Genomic DNA, 11,849 nt, shown 5'->3' with positions numbered 1-11,849 from the left:
TTAACCACCATCCCCTCCTCTCCCTAGTCATGCAGCTCAGGGACTCAGGAGTCATTCCTTACAACCCTTTCTCCACATTCCCATGTCCAGTCAGTTCTTTTAGTTCTTTTTTTTCTTTCTTTCTTTCTTTTTTTTTTTTGAGACAGAGTCTCACTTTGTCACCCAGGCTGGAATGCAGTGGCACGATTTTGGATCACTGCAACCTCTGACTCCCAGGTTCAAGTGATTCTCCTGCCTCAGCCTCCCAAGTAGCTGGAATTACAAATGCCTGCCATCATGCCTGGCTAATTTTTGTATTTTCAGTAGAGATGGGGTTTCACCATGTTGGCCAGGCTGGTCTTGAACTCCTGACCTCAAGTGATCTGCCCACCTCAGCCTCCCAAAGTGCTGGTTTTGTAGGTGTGAACCACCGCACCTGGCCTTCTGGTCATTTTTTATTTATTTTTTATTTTTATTTTCATTCTTTTTTTTTTGAGATGGAGTCTCACTCTGCCACCCAGGCTAGAGTGCAGTGGTGCGATCTCGGCTCACTGCAACCTCTGCCTCCCAGGTTCAAGTGATTCTCCTGCCTCAGCCTTCTGAGTAGCTGGGACTACAGGCACGCACCACCACGCCCGACTAATTTTTTTGTATTTTTAGTAGAGACGGGGTTTTGCCATGTTGGCCAGGCTGGTCTCGAACTCCTAGCCTCAAGTGATCTGCCTGCCTCGGCTTCCAGAAGTGTTGGGATTACAGGCATGAGTCACCGCGTCTGGCCCCAGTCAGTTCTTAATGAAGGAGAATGGGCCTTTTGTTCATCATTCAGAGAACTTGCTCCTGGAGCAGGTGCAGGGACACAATGGTGAGACACAGTTTTAGTTCCTGCCTTTATGGAGCTCCCGTCTCAGCCTTGCCAATGGCCCTGCTATCCTTCTCCTCTCCCTGCCTTTCTTCAGAGGCCCGTCGTCACAGCCTAACTCCTGAACCGGACATGCAAGTTACCCTCACCTCTCTCTCCTGCCTCACCAGCCCCTGCTTCCTCAGATCCAGCCCGTCATGCTCCGGTCATGCCAAATTGACTAGTATTTCCCTGCCTGCCCCAGGCTCTGGAACAACCCTGTGCCTTTCTTCTGCGGAGCGCCTGTCACCTCCCACTGGCTGAGTCCTGTTCCTGACCCAGTTCAAGCATCCAGCCTGAGCTCAGCATCCCTCTGGGCTTCCACACCTTAGTCAAGCTGAATTAGGGGCCCTTCTCCCCATTCATCCTGTAATATTGTAGTAGGCTGTTGGCCGCCTGCCTCCTCCATTATACTGTGAACTCTTTGAGGGCAGAAACTGTATTCTCACCTCTGCCTCTCTAGCCTCAGTACAGTGCTGGACACACAGAGGATACTCAATGCGTATCTGTTGGGCTGCAGAACCTTGGAGATGGTGTTTACCTTTTCCAAGCCTCTGTTTCCTAATCTGTCACAGTGATAATAACTCCTCCCAGGGATTTTGTGATAATTAAATTAGCTATCAGAAATACAATGCCTAGTATGGTAACCAGCACATAGTAGGTGTTCAATAAAGTTGCTTTCCTTTGTTCCCTTCTGCATAATTCAATATTTAGGAGGGAGATTCTACTATTCTCCTTTGTGCTCCATTCTCTGTTGAGGACCTGCACCAGGAAATGGAGCTGCAGCAGCCAGAATAAAAGTTAGATTTAAGGAAATGAAAGTTAGATTTAAGGAAGAGCTTTCTTTAGAGTGTACTGAGGTTAAGATGATGAGCTGAGGAGTCAGGCTGCTTCAATTTGCCACTTGCTGCCTGTGTGACTCCAAACAAGTGTTTAATCTCTTTAAGCCTCGGTTTTGTCATCTGTAAAATGGGGCTAACAGTATTGGCTTCATAGGATTCTTGAGAGAAATCAGTGACCGTAAGGCTTGTGGAACACAGCCAGGAACACAGTAAATGCTTAATAAGTGTTTACTATGGTGCATTGAAGAGCACAAGACAGACGAGGAGTCATCCCCTCTACCCGCACCCAGTGTCGGCTTTGTGGATACTTCCTCTTCCAGCTGTCCTGCCTCCCGCCCCTCCTCCATCAGACAAGGCCTCTGTGTGTTGGAAACCCCGGGTAAGGGAGTGCTGGTGAGGGAACCCTATTCTTGGCAGCCTAGCTACTGAGCCCCGAGTTGTTTCTGTTTCTGTTACTGCCTGTGATGTGTGGGGCTTCTGGGTAGGTCAAGGAGCAGCTTGTTTCAGAGGGGCCGGGGCGGGGTCCAGGTGGGCAAGCTGGGGTGAGTGCCCGGAAATTGAGGCTGTGGTGCTTAGCTGCCAGGGCCGGGGTTGGCTGGAATACAGCAGGCAGCTAAGATTGTGCAAACAGGTCATTGTGCAAACGCGCCCCTGTGTGTGACCTCGATTGTGCAAACAGGTGTTTACTGGAGGCTGCTCCGCTTGGGCAGCACGCTTACAAAAAGCCCTTGAGCTGTTGACTTAGAAAGAAACTGGACACTCCTTCTTCCCTGAACCCACCCTGAACTTTCCGCCTCCTGGCCTTTGCTCAGGCTGTTCTCTCTGCCTCGAGTGCCCTCCCTCACCTCCACCTCAACTTGCTGAAATTCTACTCATTCTTCAAGGCTCGGAGAAAATACCACTAAGTCTTTTTTTCTTTTTCTTTTCTTTTTTTTTTTTGAGACAGAGTTTCATTCTTCTTGCCCAGGCTGGAGTGCAGTGGCGCGATGTTGGCTCACTGCAACCTCCTCCTCCCAGGTTCATGCGGTTCTCCTGTCTTAGCCTCCCAAGTAGCTGGGATTACAGGCGCCTGCCACCATACCTGGCTAATTTTTGTATATTTAGTAGAGAAAGAGTTTCACCATGGTGGCCAGGCTGGTCTCGAACTCCTGACCTTAGGCAATCCACCTGCTCGGCCTCCCAAAGTGTTGGGATTATAGGCGTGAGCCACCGCACCGGGCCACTAAGTCTTTTTTCATAAGCTTTCCCCTCATTTGTAGAGTGTTTCCTGTGGTATACCTTCAGTGTCCTGATGATGTTTTACCTTACGGCGCTTTCCAGATCTGTAACTTCAAGGATCTTTCCTTATTCATCCCTGAAAGGTTGGGAAGCTGAGGCCCAGAGAGGGAACGTGACCTGCCCATGTCCCACAGCCATTTTGATTCTGAGCTGGGCTCTAAATCAGGCTTCTGCATTTTCTGCCACACTCACCACCACTCTTTCAGGCCCCATCCACCTCTGACCTCGGACCTTTGCTCTAACCACTTGGTTGAGGTGGGAACTGAAGAGCTGGGTGGGACTTGTATGGAAGAGGGGAGGTATGCTGGGCAGGGGAACAGTGAGAACCAAGACATGGAGGCTGGAATGGGTGCCATAACAGAGGTAGAAGGTGGCCCAGGCCTGGGAATGATGGTGGTGGTGGTGGTGGTGGGGAGGGAAGGCCTGCATTCTAGACCCACAGATGACATTGATGCTGCATGACCCTGAGCAGCACCTCATAGTCCTGCCTCTCAGACCCCCAGCTCCCCTTGAAGCTCCACACACATCAAAACTAAACACGCCTCCCAGCTGAGCTCCTCCATGTTTTCTCCTGAAAACCTGCTTTTCTGTCCTGGTGAATCCAGAAACTTAAACTGGTCCTGAACACCTCCCTGCCGGTCACCCCCTACATCCAGTCTGTCGCTCCTTCCAGTGGGATTTGTCCTTTCTCTCTCACCTTATGGCCCCTGCAGGAAGCCAGGCCACCATTGTTGTCTCCTTGGATGACGTCTCGGCTTCCTCCTGGTCTCCCTGCCTTCATTCCTGGGATACACCCTTGCTATACTTAGCTGGAGTGCTTCTTCCAAATTGTGAATTCCAGTATGTCACCACCCAACAGAAAATTGGCTGGGCACTGTGGTTCATGCCTGCAATCCCAGCACTTTGGGAGGCCAAGGCAGGTGGATCACCTGAGGTCAGGAGTTCGAGACCAGCCTGGCCAACATGGTGAAACCCCATCTCTACTAAAAATACAAAAATTAGCCAGGCATGGTGGTGGACACCTGTAATCCCAGCTATTCGGGAGGCTGAGGCAGGAGAGTCACTTGAACCCGGGAGGTGGAGGTTGCAGTGAGCTGAGACTGTGCCACTGCACTCCAGTGTGGGTGACAAAAGCAAAACTCCTTCAAAAAAAAAAAAAAAAGAAAGAAAATCATCCATCCATTGGTTCCTCGCTGTCCATGGGCTAAATTTCTAAGTCTTCCTCATCTCCTTTGAGGCCCTTCAAAACCAGACCCTGAAGGGGTGGCCTGCCCCTCCACACCTGTGGGTGTTTCTCATCGGACTGAGAAAAGAGAAAGACACAGAAACAAAGTATAGAGAAAGAAAAGTGGGCCCAGGGGACTGGTGCTCCAGAGGACCCGTGACGGCACGGGTCTCTGAGTTACCTCAGTATTTATTGATCATTATCTCTACCATCTCCGAGAGGGGGATGTGGCAGGACAATAGGGTAATAGTGGGGAGAGGGTCAGCAGGAAAACATGTGAACAAATGTCTCTGTATCATAAATAAGGTTAAGAAAAAGGTGCTGTGCTTTGATGTGCACATACATAAACATCTCAATGCATTAAAGAGCAGTATTGCCACCAGCACGTCTCACCTCCAGCCTTAAGGCGGTTTTCTCCTATCTCAGTAGATGGAACATACAATCGGGTTTTACACGGAGACATTCCATTGCCCAGGGAGGAGCAGGAGACAGATGCCTTCCTCTTATCTCAACTGCAAAGAGGCCTTCCTCTTTTACTAATCCTCCTCAGCACAGACCCTTTACAGGTGTCGGGCTGGGGGACGCTCAGGTCTTTCCCTTCCCATGAGGCCATATTTCAGACTATCACATGGGGAGAACCCTTGGACAATACCTGGCTTTCCTAGGCAGAGGTCACTGCGGACTTCTGCAGTGTTTTGTGTCCCTGGGTACTTGAGATTAGGGAGTGGTGATGACTTTTAACAAGCATGCTGCCTTCAAGCATTTGTTTAACAAAGTGCATCCTGCATAGCCCTAAATCCATTAAACCTTGAGTCAACACAGCACATGTTTCTGTGGGCACAGGGTTGGGGGTAGGGTTACAGATGAACAGCATCTCAAGGCAGAAGAATTTTTCTTAGTACAGAACAAAATGGAGTCTGTTATGTCTACCTCTTTCTACACAGACACAGTAACAGTCTGATCTCTCTTTGTTTTCCCAACATTTTCCCCTTTTCTTTTAGACAAAAACACCATTGTCATCATGGCTTGTTCTGGATGGTCGCTGTCTCTTCGGAGCTGCTGGGTACACCTGCAGACTGAGGCCTGCCTCTAGGGAAGGATTAATATGAAATTTACAATAGTAGTACTTCCGATGGTCTTAACCCAAGTGACAGGGTTAAGATTTGTGAGGCCATCAGGAACTCCCGCGATTACCTCAGTTCCTGGTACCAAATTTAAATGGGCTTTTGATGCTTCGAAAATTTGTTCTTTTAATTTGGAAATGTCTAAAGTGGGATTATCTTCTCTTCCCTGTAGACGGCGTCTAACCATGTCCCAGTGATGCTCAGACTCATTATAAACTCGGGGTGTAATACAAAAATCTGGTGTATCCCAGTCACACTGTAACTGGAAACGATGTTCTAGGCTCATGAGCCTATCTCCCATCAGGATTATCCATCCATGTGACTGCCTGAATTAAGGGCGGGAAAGGCACATAGGCCCAGTAGGTATAATTAGCTGCAGCTGCTCCTGCAGGCATGGGGAGACTTACCACAGTTGATACAATCATCAAAGCTGCAAGCAGCATGTTCTCTGGAGTTTGTGTCACCTTTGTGTTCTCTAGGCTTTTTTTTTTAGTTAACTGTGTCAGCTTCTTTAATTGTGGCCAAGTCGGTGCCTCCGTCTTCTTGGCGGATGGCATCTTCATCTGTTCTTCTGACATCACCATTCTGTTCATCTTGTGAGTTGACGGTGCTCGACTGCAGTGTCTCCATCTCCGTGGAGGCGCTTTTCTTTGCATCTCCAATGGGTTCATTGTAGAACTTCAAATGTCTAGTGGGTATCCAAACAGGAAGCTGATTTTCTCCTGGTGAAACACAAGCAAAACCTCTCCCTTACGTTACCACCTTCCCTGTTTCCCATGTCTTATTTTTGTTGTCTTTCCACCAAATCAATTTTCCTTCATATGGGCTGTTCTTTTTACCAGTAAGATGTTGTTCTGCAGAAGTAGTAGTCTGATTTCTATAAATGTTTAAAAAATTTAAAGTATAGACGGCTAGATTAAGTTGCATCTGAGGAGTGGTACACTCCTTACTGTCTTCCCCTTCTTTCTGTTTAACTAATTGAGTTTTGAGTGTTCTATTAGTTCTTTCAACTATGGCCTGTCCTTGGGAATTATAGGGAATTTCTGTTGTATTTAGGTTGCAGTGAGCTGAGACTGTGCCACTGCACTCCAGTGTGGGCGACAAAAGCGAAACTCCTCCAAAAAAAAAAAAAAAAGAAAATCATCCATCCATTGGTTCCTCGCTGTCCATAGGCTAAAGTTCTAAGTCTTCCTCATGTCCTCTGAGGCCCTTCAAAACCAGACCCTGAATCCTTCCTCACCCTGCAGCCTCATCTCTCTCTCTTTTTTGTCCAGGTCCTAATCCCTGGAACCTGTGAATATGTCACCTTACATGTCAAAAGAACTTTGAAAATGTGATTAAGGTTAAGGATGTTGGGATGAGGAGATTATCTTGGATTATCTGGGTAGATCCAAGAGCCTCATCTCTTGATACTCCCTTTCCCAACTCCTCTTCCTCATTTTTAAAAAAATTAATTAATTTTTTATTTTTTTTTGAGATGGAGTTTCGTTCTTGTTGCCCAGTCTGGAGTGCAATGGCTCAATCTCGGTTCACTGCAACCTCTGCCTCCTGAGTTCAAGCGATTCTCCTGCCTCAGCCTCCCGAGTAGCTGGGATTACAGGCATGTGCTACCACGCCCTGGTAGTTTTGTATTTATTTATTTATTTTTTGGAGACAGAGTCTTGCTCTGTCGCCCAGGCTGGAGTGCAGAGGTGCAATCTCGGCTCATTGCAACCTCCACCTCCCGGGTTCAAGCGATTCTCCTGCCTCAGCCTCCTAAGTAGCTGGGACTACAGGCATGTGCCACCACATCCGGCTAATTTTTTTGTATTTTTAGTAGAGATGGGGCTTCACCGTGTTAGCCAGGATGGTCTCGATCTCCTGACCTCGTGATCTGCCCGCCTTGGACTCCCAAAGTCCTGGGATTACGGGTCTGAGCTACTGTGCCTGGCCCTCTTCCTCTTCATGAACCTGACACTTCAACCATTCCAGTTACCATCATCGTCTAATCATGTGCTGCTTTTTTCATGGCTCTTCTCATAGTTTCCCTCTGCTTCAGAATGTCCTTCCCTTATTTCTATGTCTGAAGAAATCTCTTTCATCCCTCAAAATCCAGCTGGCATGTCACCTCTTCTGTGAAGGCTTCCCAGGTTTCCCAGGCTGCATTAGGCGTTGCTCCGAGATGCTCTGTGAAGGCTGGGATGGATCCGTTACCTCAGTACCCAGCATGAGGTCTGGCATGGAGGAGGTGTCCATGAAAGGTTGCTGTACAGTTTGGATGTTGGACCTGGATTTTCAGGCCTTGGGGCCCCTGTGGCCATCCAGTTACCTACTGAGAGGTCTGGAGGTCTCTTCCAACACATGGCAGCCAGCACTGCATTCTCCTGCTTCCCTGGTGCTCAGCTGAGCAGGATTTCCTTCCTTTGATTGGTGCCCCAAAATGAGAAATGAATTAATTAGGACGTCGTTGATACCGAATACTGGTGGGCAAAACACCCCAGCCTCTCTCCCCAGGCTGCAGAGAGGCTGGGATGGCTGCCCAGATGCTCTCCTGGGGCCTGCCTCTGGGGAAGGAAGCAGAATTCTAGCTTTGAGTGGGCAGAAGAGAAGACTTCCCCTCCCTCTTATCCCCTGCTTGTGGTCTTCTGGTCAGGAGGGCCTTATCTCTGCTCTCCGGGCCTGGCCTGCCGTGGTATGGCTGGGGAGGGGCATGGTCCTGGTGGTCGGGGTGATGCGGAATCAGAGACTGAAGGGAGATGAAGCTCGTATGCTTATCTTGGCTCAGAGGAAACCTATTCCCTCTACAGCCCTGTGGCTGGAGGATGGGGATGGGTGCAGGAAAGAGTCCCTAGGCCAGGCCAGTTACTGCCCTATTAGTGGGCTTCCTTGGGTGAGGGAGCTGGACCCATCTTTCTGGGGTCTGAGGCCCCCTTTCCCACCAGGCAGCTGGTTTATGTCCCCACAGCACTGGGGTGGGCAGGTGGAAGGGAGAAGACAGGGCCATTTTTCCTAAAATTCTTGCCAGGAAGAGTGGCCAAGAGAAGTCAAATGACCTGTGTAAGGACAGAGAGAGGCAAAGGCAGGTTCAGAGATTCTGGGATCAGAGCCTAAGGCCAGCATTCTCCCCTGCTTCCTGGGGAGTCTGACCTGGATCCTGAGAAGGAAGAGGGGTTTCCAGAGGTAGCCAGTCTGCTCCTTTGGTCCCATGTCCTCTGCCATTGCAGCCTGGAACCAGGGGACACAGATGGGGGCTCCTGCCCATAGATAAGCCTCTAGGGTGGGGGGGCACAAGGGAGTAGAGGGATGGTGGCTTTTGCAGCCTCCTTGTGGTTATACTGTTCTTATGAGTGGTCTAGACTGCTGAGGTGAGGCTGGATATATTATCTCTATCACATCTCTGACCTCCCAGGCTATTCTATGTTTCCTGGAATGTCCAGTTTATTCAATTCATGCACTTATTTATTCACCCACTCCCATGCCCCATGAGCTCTTCTTTCTATTCACCCTCTCACTCACCCATTTATTCACCCATCTACTTACCCATTCATTCATCTATCCACCTACCCATCCATTCATCCGTCCGTCTGTCTGTCCATCTGTCTGTCCATCCATCTGTTCATCCATCCATCCAACCATCTAACTACCAACTCAGTCATCCATCCATCATCTACGCATCCATCTGTCCATCCATATATCTATCCACCCTACCATCCATCCATTCACCCACTAATTCATCCATTTATTATCCATGCATCCATCTGTCCATAAGTCTATCCATCCACCCACCACTTATCCATCCATCCATTTACCCATCATACCCATCCATTCATTCATCCAACCACCACCCATGCACTCACCTATCCACCCATCCAGTCATTAATCCAGTAAAAAATTTTGAGCACCTACTACCAATCAGGCCCTGCACTTGGACATTAGGGTAGTGTCTAAATAAAACCCCAGGCTGTAAAGGTCTGTGGCAAGCAAACTTTCTCACAGGACCTCTGAATGCCTGCCATCCCTAAGGATACCACACTATCACCCTGCAGCCCTTATGAATGGAGGCAGCTCCTTCTCCCAAACTCCAGGAACCAGAAATGACAGGATCCAGAAATGTGGTTGGATTTCCTCTTGATTCCAGATGTGTTATATGCAGATGTGACTCCAGTATCCTCATTTAAGGCTCTTGCTCTATGAAGCTGCACCACCTTCTATGACTCCCCATCACCCTCCTGCTGGCCTCCAGTTACTTGGCTTCTGTATCTTTTTTTTTCAGATGGAGTTTTGCTCTTGTCACCAAGGCTGGAGTGCAGTGGCACGATCTCATCTCACTGCTACCTCCGCCTCCCGGGCTCAAGTGATTCTCCTTCCTCAGCCTACCGAGTAGCTGGGATTACAGGCGCCTGCCACCATGCCTGGCTAATTTTTGTATTTTTGGTAGAGATGGGGTTTCACCATGTTGGCCAGGCTGGTCTCAAACTCCTTACCTCAGGTGATCCACCCGTCTCGGCCTCCCAGAGTGCTGGGATTACAGGCGTGAGCCATGGCACCCGGTCGGCTTCTGTCTCTTGGCATGAGTAGCCCCTCACAGTCTTTCTCTCTACTCCCATCCTGCCACCATCTGGGGGAACTTTACTGGCCACAAGTGTGCTGTGCTGACCCACTGGTTTTCAATTCCTTGACTGGGTTATCTCTAAGGGCTTTTCCATTTTAGACACCCAATATCTTGTTTACATCATGGACCTTGCCATCACCTGGATCTGCTCAACCTCTAGAACCTTCCACTCCAACACCTCCTCTTTGTCCATGGGCCTCCCTCTGTCCATCTCTCACCCCCTCACCCCCACAGCTCCTGCTCTTTAAACTCGGAGAGGCCTCCAGGCTCTGCTCCCTCTATTTCCTCATCTATCACCTCCTCCTCACTTCCCTTCCTTTCTCCCCAAATCGGGATCCCAGCATTAATTCACTGAAGATTCTCTTACCTGTGCTCCAGGATTTGTGCAGTCCTGTCCATCCATCTCCCCGCCCAGCAGAGCTTCACGGGTTGGATTATTTCTTTTTGGACTGGGTCTCATCCTGTCACCTAGGCTGGGGTGCAGTGGCACAAACATGGTTCCTTGCAGCTTCGACCTCCCTGGCTCAAGTGATCCTCCCACCTCAGACTCCTGAGTAGCTGGGACCTCAGGCACACACCACCATGCTTGGCTAAATTAAAAAATTTTTTTTTGTAGAGATGGGGTCTGGCCATGTTCCCCAGGCTGGTCTTAAACTCCTGGACTCAAGCAATCCTCCTACCTTGGCCTCCCAAAGTGCTGGGATTACAGGTTTGAACCATCTTGCCTGGCCTGGATTGGATTCTTAAGGTAAACTTTTTATTGACAAATGATGTATATACACCATTGTAAAATTCTAATTGCAATTTTTAACCTTACCATAAGTGTATATAACTATATACACATATGATTTTAAGTGCTTAATTTTGACATAACTGAGGTTTATATAAAATTTGCAAGGGCTGGGCGCGGTGGCTCATGCCTGTAATCCCAGCACTTTGGGAGGCTGAGGTGGGTGGACCACGAGGTCAGGAGATTGAGACCATCCTGGCTAACATGGTGAAACCCTGTCTCTACTAAAAAATATAAAAAATTAGCCAGGCATGGTGGTGGGAGCCTGTAGTCCCAGCTACTCGGGAGGCTGTGGCAGGAGAATGGCGTGAACCCGGGAGGCGGAGCTTGCAGTGAGCTGAGATCGTGCCACTGCACTCCAGCCTGGGCGACAGAGCAAGACTCCGTCTCAACAACAACAACAACAAAATTGCAAGACTAGTGGGAGAAAACTCCTGTATACCCCTCACCCAAATCCTTAAAATGTTACCAACATTGCATCAAATTTGCTCTCTCTCTTTCTGTGTGTGTGTATACGCGCGTTCACAGGTAGTTTTTTTTCTGAACTGTTTGAGAGTAAGTTGTATGTGTGATCTTCCTTTACTCCAAGTTCTTCCATTGCGCGTTTCCTAAAAAACAAGGACATCATCTTACATATGACCACAGTACAGAAGTTACCACTGCTACAATATTACTAGCTAATCTACGGATTTTATTCAGATTTCAGATCTTATTCAGATTGTCCTAGATATAGATTTTAAAATGTATTATGTAACATTTGACATGTAAGAATGCTTGAAAACGATGAAATGTAATAATAAAATGGTCATCTGTGAACCAATCACCAAACTTAAGATCTAGAACAAGGTCAAGAAACTACAGTCTGCAGGCCAAATCCAGCCCGCTGCCTGGTATTGTGGCACAGTCACACCCATTCATTTACACCTTGTTTATGGCTGCTTTGGAGGTACAAAGCTGCAGAATTGAGTAGCTGTGACAGAGACCTTATGTTCCATAAAACTAAATCATTTACCACCTGACCCTTTACAAAAAAGTTTGCCAACCTCTGGTCTAGAGCAGAGCTGTCCAGTAGAACTTTCTGTGATGAAGGAAATATTCTATAAATCTGTGCTGTCCAATACA

This window comes from Gorilla gorilla, chromosome 1, assembly GCF_029281585.2.
Source record: "Gorilla gorilla gorilla isolate KB3781 chromosome 1, NHGRI_mGorGor1-v2.1_pri, whole genome shotgun sequence".
Taxonomy (NCBI): domain Eukaryota; kingdom Metazoa; phylum Chordata; class Mammalia; order Primates; family Hominidae; genus Gorilla; species Gorilla gorilla.
This window is presented reverse-complemented; position numbering follows the sequence as displayed.